Here is a 15,607-nt window from a genome sequence, read left to right on the forward strand (position 1 = left end):
CAGAATGATAGAGGTCTTGTATCTCTCTCTCAGGACTCGATCTCCCAGCAACCCGCAAGGGTAGCCTGGAAACACCAGAGCTGGATTTCTCGGCAAGAGAAAAGACAGAGTCTTCTCAGTGCGTCAGTTGGAGGGTCGGCTTCCTTCGGCACTTGCAGCAACAGGGCGTCGGGCAAGTAGTTAGTCGATCTGCTCTTAAACCACTGTGTGTTTGACTGGGAAAATGTAGGCATATTTATACTTTGAAGGTGCCGAGTTTGACGTAAGATTGGACATAATATCGTCACTAGTGCCTCAATTCCTTGAAAACTCCAGGAGTTCTTGGATAAAGTAGTATTCAAGCAGGGGGAAGTCCCTGACTGATGAAGGCTGGTTTTTCCAAGAAATCATTGTGGATTCTCGGAGTTTAGTGGAAGTAGCCATGCCGTATTTGGGCTGCACAGGCTAAGACCAAATAAGGCAATGATTTCTATGCCTATATAAGGATTGGGTGAATTATACCTATATATGGGCATACATCGGGAAAATTAGACTAGGGTCCTAGATTCCCACATAACAAAGCAAGCTTATGTTACATGCAACATTGACCCTATACCATACTCTTCATGGATAGCTGAGTTTAGTTTGACTGTCAACAACAGATAAAAGGGTTACCAATACTGAAAACAATGTTCAATCTGTATAAAATTGTTCAGGGAAAGCCAAGTTCCTACAGAAAATCAAGATCTGTTACATAACTAATACCCGACTACAGACAGTCTTTTCCTGTATCAAACCCCAAGCAGTCACTGAACCTACACTGTGAAATGAAGTGGATATGGGTAGAAAAGTGGGTACTGTAAATAGTGCTTATTCTATGGAGAGACTCTACTCTTTACCATACTGTTAGCAGGCAGTGAAACTCTCATGAGACATACACCCCAGAGTATTAAAAAGTATCTACTAAAAACAGTGTACACTCAATGCAAAACTTGTCCAAAGAGAGACTATTCACTTACAATAACCAAGATATGAAGGTGCTCAAGATCATACTACCTGCAGCCTTCGTACTGTGGTGAAATTTCTATGGATAACTCAACTTCTGAAGTAAAACAAGCACATGTACATAGGTTAGTACCTAGTGCACACAGTCTGCTATGTTATGTAGAAACTGTCTAATATCTAAAGCCTGCTTACAATACCTAGGAGCAGATTTACAAGCCGTTTCCACCACTTTTGTGTAATTTCTAACATGGGAAAAGTGACGCAAAAGTGGCGCAAGGGGCTTGTAAATCCCCCCCTAGTATGTAGTACATAGAATCTTTGCCCTGTTGGAAACTTTTTCTGCAGAGCCAAAGAACCTATGTGGAACATGCTGAACACAATTTGTCAACTGTCTCCTACACACAGAGTTATTCTTCAATAAGATTTATAATGTGTTCAATATTTGTACACACCTATAATGCATTTGGAGCACATGTGTTTTGTAATTACTCCTATTCATTAGCTGGACACAGGCTGTACAAAATTAGGTAGAAAGGTAACCCACCACTATGTAAACTAGAAAACAAACAAACACATGGCCATTGTGCAATACTGTAGCTTGTGGTGCTTGGATACAGTGCCTGCAGTGCTCACAGTTACAATGTGGGTACAAACACTTTCGCTGGGTTTCATGTGTCTACAAAAATGCACTATTCATTGCAAGGGGGAGGGGGGTCAAATCCTGTGGACCAAACAGAGAAGAGTAGATTAAGAGACATATAGTCGGTAAATGATAGTAAGGAAGTGATTCGGTTTATGGTTCATATTTAGCTAATGATCCTTACACACGGATTTGTGCAGAGGTGAAAAAGACAGGTGCATCAGTGATTGCTTGTTCGCATGTGTCAACTGATTGCTAATTACGCCTGCTCTGGATTGTGGTAGCAACAGTCGGGAAAGTGTTGGCTAGCAGAAGGGAAAATATTACTATTTCCACTCCAGTGATAGAAACAGTAAGGAAAGTGTTGGATAGCTGAGACGTAAAAATTACTATTCCCACACCAGTGAGTGCAAAAGTAGGGAAAGTGTTGGATAGCAGAAGGTTAAACATTACTATTCCCACTCCACTCAGTACAAAATTAAAAACAAATAAAATATCAACAGCAAAATATTTAAAAAACAAAAACAATAAAAATATGTTAAAAATTAACCCGTCTCGTGCTGGTGATGGAACCATTCCGTCACCAGCCACGGACGCGCCGTGCTAATGACGGAGTGGTTCCGACATGGCCCAGCCGCCGTGCCTGCGCGGCGTCAATTCCGCGCCTGCGCTAAGCTTTCTATTGAGCGGGCGGGGCCGTGACGGAACCGCACTGTCACAAGCACAGCGCGCCCGTGGCTCGTGACGGAGTGGTTCCGTCACGAGTATGGCGGCACCTCGCGGCCCCCTCCCCCCCTAGCACCGCGACGGAATTACCGCCACGGCCAAGGGGTTAAAATATGAATATATTTAACTATTACAAATAAAAAATAAAAAACATATACATATTATAATGTTAAATACATATGACAATCACCTACAAATATTATATTAAACAGAATTAAAAAAATGTCATCCATTACATATTTTTAGTTAGAAATTATTTAGAGACAAAAACATTATTACATAAATGATGTTTATATGATAGAGACATCTAGCCGCAGATTCCCTAACTTAGAATATCCCTCAAACGTCAGACTGAATCCGGAAAATCTTTTCCCACAGCAGTACTTCTGCATGTCGGGGGCCGGCATCCTCAATGGAGCCATATAAGCCCCTCCTCCCTAGCGTGCTGACATCAGTTTTCTTCTTTTTCGCGTCCCAACGCGGATCCCGGAGAAGCGGTTCCTCTAGCCTGTTTATTTTCAGGCCTACACAATGCCTCTTCGGGTCTGGAACAGTGTGCGATGCCTGCGTGCTTCAAGTCGTGTGCGTCCTGTTCGTGGCAGATGTCAGCGACAGATCCCCACGACATCTGCATGTGGTGCTTGGGTGAGCACCACGACTCCGCCAAGTCAGCTGCTTGCCAGCAGCTGAAGCCGAAGTCCCTGCAGGAGCGATGGTTAAAATTGATGATGGCCCGTTGTCCCGGTCAGAATCCTCGCTGCGCCAGTCTCCGTCTCCAGCAGAGACAGATCCCAATGGTGCAGTTCTTCCCACGCTGAGGTTCTTGTTCAGGACAAGTCCCGGAGTCATTCCCGAGGACGTCGCTCGCCTGAGTCACGTAAGCATCGGTAGAAGTCAAGGAGCTCGTCGACCTCGCACAAGCGTGACGTTGGGGCCCCACTCTCCCGATTTTCACTGGACACGGCCCCTAATGAGTCGCCCCCACCTACCCACCGTTTCCTGGTGCTGGGGGGCTCGGAACCAGATGGAGGCCTATTGCTGGGCTCTGCAGGTCATTTTTGGGTCACCCCACTCCCTGGCATGCCTTCAGGCCCCACAGTGGGGTAGGGACTCAGGTCAGGTGTTCGCCGGCGGGTTCTCCCTCAGTGCCGACCGACTGCCTTCTCCCTGCGTCTTCACACAGCTCTGTAGGGCTTCCTGCGTCTTCACTGGACGTGGCTGCAGCACGGGGCTCGACTCCGAGCCGATGGGAGGTTGAATCGACACAGGTCTGATGCCGGGCAGACGAGTCCTCTTTGGGGGTCATCCGCGTCCACCCGACGCTGTCTCTTCCTCAGTCGATGCCGGTTCTGTCCCTGGCTATGACATCTGGCACTCCTGATGTGTCGTCGCACAGCCCTACGGGGCTCCCTGCATTGTTGCTGGATTCAGATGCGAATGCGGCGCGGAGCTCGACTTTGATTCCACGTCATCCCTTCCCGCAGGCTCCTGCCGTGGTGGAGGTCGAGTTGATGCCTGTCCAACGCCGGGAGGATGCGAGTCCTCTTTAGGGGTCGTCAATGTCGATCGGACGCTGTCTCAACATCGTTTGACACTGGATCCGTCCCCGGGCGTTCCTCTGCTGGTGGAGGATGTGACCCCAGAGGGTTCCCTACCCCCATGGTTTTTTCAATGCTCCACGGAGAAGGGGGCCATTGGGCTCTGGCCGGCCCATCACTATGTGGGGCCTTTTGGGTGGACGGCTTATCTTGCAGCCGTCCCCAACAAATGTCTCCACTTCGAATTGCAACGGAGGCTAGCGCAGAGTTTGCAAGGGTGGTTCGCAGAGCTGCGGATATCTTACAAATTCAGCCACCCTCTGTCTCCCTGCCTTCGGATGCTTTGTTGGATCTTCTCCACAAGGGCATGATGGGGTGGAGCCCTTATTGCCTTTTGGCAGGTCACTGTATGATGTCCTTCTGGGGACTTGGGCCAGACCCTCATCAAGGGAACCCGCGGGTCGTGCAATTGCACATCGCCATCGCCCGGCTCCAGATGACCCTGTCTGTTTGTCCCTCCATCCTAGGGCTCCAGGACTTGTGATCTAGGCAGCGTTCCCTTCTTCTGCTCCTCCATTGCTTCCGCCCACCGGGAGTCTAGGAGGTTGGAGTCGTGTGGCCGCAATGTCTTTGCATCTGCCAGCTCAGGCCTTCGGTACCTGAACACGACCTGCGTGTTTGCTTGGGCTGCTTTTGCCCTTTGGGACTCCGTTGAGCAATTTCTTACCCCTTTGCCGGAGGGCCCTCGTGCTTACCTGGCCTGGCTTATTTGGGATGGCTGCGACATGGCACAGTTTTACGTCTGGTCGGCCATGGACACCACTGACTCCGTGGGTCTTTCTATGGCCAGGTCAGTTGCTCTGCGTCGCCATGTGTGGCTACGCGATGGAAGTTTTCCCGAGAATGTTCAGGAGAGACTCAGGGATCTGCCCTTTTATGGATTCCATCTGCTTGATCAGCATGCTGACTCAGCAGTCCGGCGCCTCCTACCTGGATTTCAATGACTGCCAGGTTTTTAGTCCTCTTGGTGGACTTGTGTTTTCATATGCAGTATTGTCACTGTGTGCATGATTTTCAACTCTGGGTTCAAGACGTATCTCTCAGACGGGCTTTATGGCTGTTCGGCTGTGTTTTTTCTTTCACGAACTTGGTACAGCTGGGCTAGCTGTTTTTATGGTTCTTTTTTACCTCTGCCTATGAGCTTGCCTCAAGAGGTGTCCCTTGCTTTTTATAGGGATCTGCCTTACCCTATGTGGGGTATTCATTTGCTATTGTGTAGCTGCCCTTCATTGCCAGGAAGTTTCAGATTCTCCTGTGGAGTTCTCATTGTTTTGTTCTGTCCCTCTGGGGCTTATTCTTGTGGGTTATGCTGTATGCATCTCCCCTTGTTCCATGCTTCCTGCTGGGGTGGGACACCTGCTCTGCTGCAACCCACGGACTGGCGTGGCATTTTCCTGGAGCTTTTGTATTTATGCTTACAGTTCTTCTGTTGCACTCTCCTGCGTCTGTGGACGCAGTTTGCGCTGGTGTCTTGATGTGGTTCTACTGTCTCCGGCTCTCCCCTGTCACAATTACGGGTCTGCAGAGAGGCGGAAGGGTTAAATCCAACATCAGACGCATTACACCCTTCTCTGTTTCGAGTGTGCCCTTGAGAACCCGTAGATACACTCAGAGAACTACCTCTCCCAGAAAGCTTAGAGGCGCTTTCACAGGAAGCGAACCACTGACCCATCCCGGTTTGTAGAAAGCCCCACCTCTGAAAAAACATGGTGCTCGACAATCCTAATCCGACGCTGAATAGCGGATGGTACTTCCCCGCTGGAGGTATTCAGCCCGTCTCCAGTCTTTCCGGGAACAGCACCTTGCCTGCTAGCTGTAAGGAAGACGCCAGAGCCAACACGAGTTGCCGCGAGTCAGATAATTGGCATCGCTGTTCCGAGAGTGGTAGACCACTCCTGGAGGAGCTCTCCTCTCGGAAACAGCGAGGGGGATATTATTGGCCGCGTGTGGTGTGAAGCGGATCTGCCCGCAGAAAAAGGGGTTTCCGTGTGTACTTGTGCCCTGCCGGCAACCAGTGCTCCTGTTTACGAGCCGAGACATTAACGCAGTTACCACGGAGCAGCCCGCTGCTAGGGGTTCCGTGTCTACGTGTGCTTTGTCGGCCTCTGAGTGTAATTTACCTTTAAGGCCGAGACATTGCGATATCACGATACTTCTTCCGCGGAGCTATATCAGGTATTTAGACTTCCGCCAGTTTCTGTAACTTTATCACGCTGCAGATTCTCTCCGGCTTGGAGATTCTCCCCCCGTCCTCTCACGAGGACGGGGGGAGATTCCACCCTCCCCCCGTCCTCGTCTGTTTCTTCCCATTCCCTTGGGGTCTCCTTGTCTATGCTGCAGTCGATTGGGTTGAGGTTCTGTTTGACTATGCTACAGTTCATAGGTCATTGTGGGGGATGTGGAGAACGTTCTCTGTTGTTGCTCACTTTTGGCCACTCGCCATGAGTCATGTTGTTCCAAGCTTGTTGTCCTTTACACTTATGTCCTATGGTTACAGACTGTCTATTTTGCAGTTCCATCCTGTAGTTGCAAACTGTCCTTGGTTTGTCATGCCATTAATTCCTAATGCCATTGCCTCTTAGGGAGGGCGAGGCTCTTCGCTTGGGCAAAACTGTTTCTAGAGGTGGGTGCTTTGTTCACTCCCTTCAGTCCCTTCAAGTGTTAAGTACTCTTTTAACATGGTCCCTTCAAGTGTTCAGTACACTTTCACATTGTGAGGTTTCTCATCATTCTATGATTTCTTGTTATTGTTATTTCACAGGTTTTGTATTCTTTTTAGCGTACTGTTCCTATACTCTACACAGTTTTTGTAGTGGCTCCGTGTTGTGGCGTGGCAAAGTTTCATGAGGGAGGTGGGGGGCTTATATGGCTCCATTGACGTCACTTCCGTGGACGACATCAGGACGGAGCGGGACGATGACGCCCCCCGGCGTGCAGAGCTACTGCTGCGGAAAATGATTTTCCGGGTCCAGTCTGAGGCCTGGGGTATATTCTAAGTTAAGGAATCTGCGGCTAGACTGTGTCTCTACCAGACACATCGTTACCGAAGGTAAGTAACTCGTTCATTTACTTCCTACCCTATAACACCACACAAATCACAACCCACATCTACATTTTTAAAAACATTTACTTCCATAAGTAACATAATTAATTATCAATTAAAGAAATATTATACATATAAATTATTTAACTTCCCACCCTTAAGCCTATAATCCCCACAACCCACAGCTAAAATGAAACTGTAAAAAAATGAATTACACAATTAGAATGTATTTTCAATTAAAAACTAATAGTATTTAACAACTAATTATAAAGTAAGTAAAATAATTCACTCCCCATCCTTTATCCCTATATAATCAAAACCCACACACCAAAAATTAAACAATTACCCTAATTAATTATCAGTTAATTAATAATAATGACCAACTAATTATTAATTAATTAAACATAAATTACTTGCAGGGGGGCGCTAGAGGGCGCCAGGCAAGATGACCGCACTGTAGTGCAGCTCTGCCCGGCTGATCGTCAATCCGTCTAGAATCCGCCCAATATTGACACATCGCTGCCTGTGAAACGGCTGCCCTGCACGGCGAATCTCTCCTGCTGCTGCTGTCGGGGACATTACGGCTCTCCTGAGGACTTTGAGGCGGCCATTAACTAAAGTGAGGGTGAGGGCTGGCAGGAGGCAAGATGGCAACTGTTGGTGCCTGGAAGTGACTCACTACGCTGCCTGCTACGCTGTGAGCCGCGGCTCGAGAGAGCGCTAGCGTGTCATTCTTGCGCAGTCCTCTGCCTGACAAAGAGCGCGGTGCTATCTGCTCGTGTTGCCTGGGAATCGGCAAGGAGAGCGGGCCCCCTTTGCGCCATAATCAGCTTTCCTGGGGTCTGGCGCTGAGCGCTGTGGCCTGCAGTTGCCAACCCCATTTACGAGCGGATAACACAGTTGCTGAGGGAGTACGGCTGAGCTGGGGCAGAGATTGAGGTCACTGCATTTGTATGGAATGGCGAGGTGCAGTGTCCCTGCCTGAGGCCTCCTGTAGTGCTTGGGGACGGTGGAGCTATAGCCTGAATCGCTGCACACATCGGTGCAGACTCTGCCTGACAGGCTGAGTTGAGGCGCGACGGACTCCTGGAGTGCACGGGCCAACGCTTAGAGAAGCTGTCGGTGCCTGCTGCTGGCGGTGGTGAGTGGAGCGTGGCCTAGCTCAGGCCTGTGGCTCCGGTGGCCGGTGTGGACCTGAGCGTTGGGTCGCGCTCTGTGAGCTGCGGCCTGTGAGAGTGATGGTCGGCGGTTGGGAGCAGCGTGGGCCTGCACTGTAAGTGCGCTTGGCCTTCGCACTTGAGGCTCCCCCCTGCAGTGTGCTCCGGCGAACCCACCAGTAGCTGGCCTACCCTTACTCTTTGTGTTTCAAGGCCCTGGAAGCCGCTGCATGTGATCTTGTGAGTCCCACCAGGAGCGGCGGTGGGGCACTGCATCAGGCCCGAATCTTGACAGCAGCATATTAATGTTTCCGAGGTGACTAGGACCCCCCTGCGGGCAGGACAAGCTTTTAAGAGCTGAGTGCATTAGAGAGTGGCTCAACTTGAGGCTCGCCTAGGGCAGGCTTACAACTGCTCCCCGCCTCTTCTGCTCCATAGCGGGACGGTGGGCATTTTGTGTTGTGGTCCCTTGTGCTGTCTGCTTGGAGCCATCTTACACTGCTGGAGCGGGGTTGCGGTTCCTCTTGGATTGTGCAGTGCCTGGAGAGCCGTTCTAGGGACTTTCAAGTCTACTTTCCTTGTTACTAGCAGACATGGGGAGAATGAACAAATCGCAGTCTCGCCTCACGTTTGAGGCGCGAAAGAACAGCAAGTCGCAGTAAAGAGCGGCCTCTGCCTCGGAGGCAGATGCCCAGGGAGTGGGCCCCTCCACGTTGGAAACGACCCTGCTAGCCATGCCAAAAAGTCTACAAGCCATTGAAGGTAATATGGCTGCGATAAATCACAGACTTGATCATATGTCATCCCAACTGGAAAAACAGAATGCGAGGATGGGGGAAATAGAGCAACGAGTCTCCACTAAGGAGGATGGTCTCAGCGAGGTGGCGGGCAAGGCACTCCATATGGAGAAGGTTCTAGCGCTTATACAAGCAAATAATGAAAATTTGGATGCCCGGTCTCGCCGTAACAACATACGCATCATTGGCCTGCCGGAGTCCACCAATACCGGCAGGATGGAATCCTTCATCGAGTCCCTGCTCAAAGAAATTTTTGGCCCGGAAAATCTGTCCACTATGTTTGTAGCTGACTCACCGTTCCCTGGCGGCAAGACGGGAGCCAGGCACCCCACCTCGCCCAATAATAGCGCGGCTATTAAACTATTGGGAACGTGATGTCATCTTGAGGCATGCTAGAGAAAAATGCACAGTCAATCACCAAGGTAACACGCTGTCTTTCTTCCCTGACTTCACGGTGGCCGTCCAGTCGGCAAGGCGGCAATTTGGCACAGTTAAAAAATTCCTGCAGTCTGAAGGCATCCCCTATGCCATGCTGTACCCCTCTGCCTGCGGGTGGGCCAGGAGGGGGACTGCAAAATGTTCACGAATCCCTAAGCGGTAATGGATCATGTCAAGAAGCAGAAGCATAGACGGTCTGCGGTTGCTGCGGATTTGGACACTGAGGAGCAGTAACTGTGCACCTGGAGATGATCTATGTCTGTGGCCATTGTAAGACGTATGGGACACGCTTTGAATTTTCATGCTGGGACCTTCTGTTTTTACAGTTGGTTGGTTGTAACTCTGCAGGTTATTATATGTAGCCTGTATTTGAATTGCCTATTTTTTCCTTGATTACCCTTTTTAGGCACAGTTGCCGGCTGCATCGGCAGTGGTGAGCTCTACTCCTGTTTATGGTCCTATCAGTGTGCCAGGCCCCGAATTCAGGCACTGTGGTATGTTTCTTTCTTTTAAATATTGACATTGAGGACTGTGAGGCGAGTGGTTGGTTGAGCTATCTTACGGTGCCTCTACCTCCGTGCATGATCAGGTGTTTGCTGCCATTATTGCGCCCCCTTATGCTTCCTGGCCCCTCTCCCTCCTGGAGGATGTGTCATGACCATATCCTCTGTGGCCCTTGAACACTCACACCAGACCTTGGCGGGGGCAGCAGCTAAAATGCTTCGTATGTATGTAATGCAATGTACATTTGTACCTGTTTTTACATCCTGGCATATGTCTTTCGATCTGATCAGCCACCACCTACTCAGTGGGAGGCGAGTAGCTCTCTGGTGTTTCCCTCCATGAGAGTTCCCCAACAACAGTTGTTCACACTTTGTTCTCCATGTTGGGGATTGTTTACTCAGGGAAGGGATGGCTTCGGCATGTTGGGGCTGCTGAAGTAGGTGGGGGGATGTGGGGATGGGCTAGGTAGGAGGGGTGGCACTTTCTTGTTGCACTATTAATGTACCTGTGCAGTCTGTTTTTAATTCTGAACCTCACTCTATTGACTAAATCTGATTTTCCATATCCATGGGCGGTAACATAAAGTTCCTTACTTGGAACGTGCGTGGTTTAAATAGTCCCAAGAAGATACGCTCTGTGGTGGCCCATATAGACAGACTGGACATCCAAGGGGCGTTCTTGCAAGAAACGTATTTTACGCAGCACTCGGAGAAGAATGTTGGCGCCTGCTGTGCCGGGCGGAGAGTCACTTCCTCTTACTCTTCCTACCCCAGGGAGTGATGATACTGGTTAAGAGAGGGGTCCCATTCACTGTGCTTAACACAGAAACGGATACACTGGGCAGGGTAGCATTGGTCTACGGCAGGTTTGGTCGTGTGGGAGTCCTTCTGGTGAATGTATACGGCGCAAATGTCGATGGCCCTTCCTTCTTTCCAGACGTTTGGCGCCGCATTTTGAAATTTCCTCTTGTTGAATTGATATGGGGGGTGATTTTAATACCTGTCTGGATGTGCATCTGGACAGACTGGGTGCCGGGACAACATGACACGGACAGGCAACAGTTACTTTAGTGGGTCTTCTGGATGCATGTTATCTGGCACCTGCGGCACCCGGGAGCTTATGAAAGTACATTCATCTCTACAGTGCATGGCATGTGGTCCCGCTTGGTTGGCGCCTCTCCGAGACCGCATGCACTTGGGTCGTGGATGTTCGCCAATTGGCCAGAACACTGTCAGATCACTCCCCTATGCTGCTGGTGATGCAGGCCCTTGCCTGTGAGCACCCCCCCACTTCAATGGGTTTACAACCTTCCTCGCTTACTGACCAGGTGTTCAGGTGTACGGTAGGCACGGCCATTAACAATTTTTATAGGGAAAGTACGGGCTCAGTAGAGAGCGCTGGGGTTCTTTGGGAAGCATTCAAAGTCACCATCCGGGGAGTCTGTATGGGAGCGCAGGCAGGTATCCTGAAGGTTCTCTGACGCGGGATAAAAAAACTGGCTGAGGATATCACTGAGCTAGAGCGTGAGTACGCCCAAAACCCGGTCCCAGGTAAACTGGCCTCTATATCAGATTTAGTAGCTGAACATTATGATACCGTGGATCAGGAGCTGGCGCACAGGTCACGGCATTGTACTGTTCGCTATTATGGGGGGGGACATCCCAGTCGCTCGCTTGCTCAGAAACTGGCTGCACCCCAGAGCCAGGACTACATCACTAAGATATTAGATGCTGAGGGAGTAGAGCACTATAAGACTCCTGAAATTAATAGGGTAGTGCTTGACATCTACTCCGAACTCTATTGGGATCAGGCGAATGTGTCAGCTTCTTACATAAATGCATATTGTTGCAATGTATTATGGTACTTATTTATGTAATTAGATCCAGTAGACGTTGGTATTCTTAAGTTGGTATTTAATGGTTAAAATAGGTAAAAGGAAGGTAAGCAGGAGTAAGGGAGAAGGCCCCACCGGGAGCAGCATCCAGCTGCTCAGCCCACTCAATCAAACTGACCACACATTCAAACCATGCACACAGGAACATTCCAATGACATCATACATACACAGGCTGAGCAGTAGGGAAAGAGATGAACAGGATATAACACATCTCCCTCTTTTAAAATAATGAAAACAAAAGAGAGATGATGAAACTAAATACAGTAAGTCCTGATGATGACAAAATCAGGATTACAATTAAACAGTCAACATAGGAAATGAATAATTGTAAATAATATCATGAAATGAACAATCATCATAGAAAATGAATAACTGTAAATAATATTATGAAATAGCAATATATCATCATGAAAGATACATAGAGAGGAAAAATATCTTTTCGCACAAAACCAGGAATAATATCTTCTCGTACTAAACGGAGAGAGAAATCACATACAACCATCCCCCATCTCAAAGAAAAACCCAAAATATTACCAATCATGCCAGTTGGCCAGACTGTCACGAAAAGCAATACTAGGGAATCAAACTAAACAAAATAGTGTCCCAATAGAATAACAAATTTAGGACGTAGGAGTTACCACGTTGTTCAAAATCACTTAAATTAAGTATAAAGAACAAAACGCATAATACCTAGTACAAGGGTACATGGCTACCTAACGACTCTCAATAACTGAACTCTTCTAGTAGAATAGAGCACTTGCGTGGTTCAGGAAAATAAACTTGAATAAACAGAGCTGAGGACTTTGCAGCCTCATAAAATTTGAACAACATATGTATCATAAATTCCAAACTGGAGAACTAAACTTCAGGAAATACAGGAGCGCCTCAAACCATGAGCACGTATGTGGCTCCGCAGAATATATAAACTACAAATCCAAAAATGCACACTGGTATTGAACTCCTCAAAGTTCAAGAAAACAACGTGAACTCCTCTATCTAAAATAGAGCACTGTTAAATAAGTGGTTCATCAAAATTAAGTATAATAAATTTCAACACTTAATGAACACCTCAAATTAATTGAGCACAAATGTGGTTCATTTTCATAAATAAATTCAAACATTGCCAGAACTCAGCATATCAAAACTTGACCATTAAAATCAACCTATAAATTAAAGTGTAAATAAATTAATTCATAAATTTTATGATATAACAGTTCTCAGTAGTGTAAGATAATAAGTAAATCACTCAGAACACAAATAAACCAATATCTCAATTTCAGTACATAACAGTTCCATAAATCACTTAGAACAGAACATGTACATCAATTTATATATAAATAGTGACTGATGTAAAATAAGAAACTAAAATAATAAAAGTAGTCACCGTTGTCTTATCAGATGTTGTGAATTGCGAGACTTGAATAGAAAAACTGTACCTTGTCTCTTGGAATAGAAATGAAAACTTTTCAGGTACTTGCAGGGTTTAAAAACAACATAGCGTGCCAGTCGCTGTGACACAATGATGAAATACGATGGCAGACATCCAGAAAGGCAAAGCATTATGACAGAAACACTGTAGAAATGAAAGTGTTTGATCCAGGACGACATCAGCGCATTTAGTGTCTTTCACGTCAGGAGGCGCCTGATAAATGACGACAGCACGTAGCAAACATCACGCTGTCAGTCACGTCTTCGCCTGATGGCTCACGGTGAAATTGCAGTTTAAAAGAAACGGTGACTCATCGACTGACATCAGCAGCGGCTTGAACAGAGGCGGTGACTCATTGAGTGACATCAGCATCAGAACGTGAGGAGAGCTTCACTTCGCCAACTCCTCTGAACCCTCAGAAGACGTCATCAAATAGCCTGAGGCAGGGAAAGGGTAAGGATCGCTGCGGACCAACTGACAACTCAACCGCCATCTCCAAACAGGACGGTGAGTGTCAGAGTTTTACTTCAAAGGGTCGGAGTTTTACATGACATGCTCCGTTAAATTGAGCGCGCTGGTACACAATTATCTCTGAACACTGCTGCAATTAACTTCTTAAATTTAATGAAAACTGAAGCTTCAGAGTTGAAAAAGGTCGCAGCTTGCAGGCAATGAATTGAAAAATTAAACTTCTTTTCCTTAAAAGCGTCGCTACAATCCACTTTGAAATAGGGCAGTTATCTGTTTATTTTATCTTCAAGGTTTTAGACAAAATGAAAACAGTCGCTTCAGATACATTGCAGAAAGGTTCATATGTTTGCCTTTGAAATATAAATGGTCATTTTAAATTGCTGAAAGGTTCATATCTTTGTTCTTGAAAAATAAATAGTCATTTTTAACTTGGGTTCTGAACATCGCAGCATGAAAGATATATAATTTTTCTACTGTTTTACTCTGACAGCAGTCCTAAGTTGAAATTTTTGCACTCTTGTAAATAAGTCTGTAATTATAAAATTCAAATAAGCTACACAAAGTCCAACGCTTGAAACATACCTCTTTATAGATGTTTCCTGTAGGCTGTCAGATGTGACATGACACCGGTGGGGCATTAAAAGCGTTGTTTGTCTTCTTTTAAAGTTTTCATTTTCCATCTCTTCAATTCCATGTTTCAAAAGTAATTTCTGCACACGTAGTTCTTTCTCGCTCGTCGCCATTGTTGCAATGTATTATGGTACTTATTTATGTAATTAGATCCAGTAGACGTTGGTATTCTTAAGTTGGTATTTAATGGTTAAAATAGGTAAAAGGAAGGTAAGCAGGAGTAAGGGAGAAGGCCCCACCGGGAGCAGCATCCAGCTGCTCAGCCCACTCAATCAAACTGACCACACATTCAAACCATGCACACAGGAACATTCCAATGACATCATACATACACAGGCTGAGCAGTAGGGAAAGAGATGAACAGGATATAACACATATCTTGATGATATAGCGTTGGGGTGGCTGTCTGCTGACCAACATGAATATATCACACAACCTTTTGACGTTGAGGATGTCAAATTGGCCATTATGTTAGTGCCCACATATTAGGCAGCTGGTCTGAACGGACTTCCTAGTGAGTTCTACAAGGCATATGTTGATGACCTCGCACCCAGACTCCTGGATGTCTTTGCGGAAGCATATGACACGGGTACTCTCCCTCCCTCGCTAAAAGAGGCCCTCCTTGTTATGCTTCTCAAGCCTGATAAAGCTGCAAATCAATGGGGCTCATACCGGACTCTGTCCATTATCAATATTGATGCCAAAACCTTGGCGCAAATGATCGCCAGCAGGCTTCAACCCCTTATTCCTAACTTGGTCCTCCCGGATCAGTCTGGCTTTGTCTCTGCCCGGTCGACAGCACATAACTTATGCACTGTCTTCTCCACATTACATTATTTTGAGGCTGACTTTCCAGCGGTTGCTGTGCTGCTTGACGCGGCGAAAGCCTTTGATTCCCTGCGATGGGAATTCATGTTCACAGTCCTCCTCAGATGGGGCTGCCACCCTTTTTTCTGCGGTGGATACAACTGGTATATGAGGCACCTGCAGCAGGTGTGCGGGTCATTGGCTGGGTTTCGGCTGCTTCCCCTACCAGGCGTGGCACGCGGCAAGGCTTCCCCCTGTCGTCGATGCTCTTCTCGCTTGCATTGGAGCCACTGGCTTGTAAGCTTCGCCAGCGGCATACACAGGCGGCGTTGCGATTCAGACCGCAACCATTGGTAGTCAGGCGCGGTGCGTCCATTGGGGCGTAGGGGCGAAGCCCCACTAAGCCCCATGGACCCACCACGTCGTCACTAGAAGCCAAACACAATTATTTAAAAAAATCGCGCTATCTGCCGGCCGGGAAACCGGGA

This window comes from Lissotriton helveticus, chromosome 8 (genome assembly GCF_964261635.1).
Source record: "Lissotriton helveticus chromosome 8, aLisHel1.1, whole genome shotgun sequence".
In the NCBI taxonomy this organism is placed as follows: domain Eukaryota; kingdom Metazoa; phylum Chordata; class Amphibia; order Caudata; family Salamandridae; genus Lissotriton; species Lissotriton helveticus.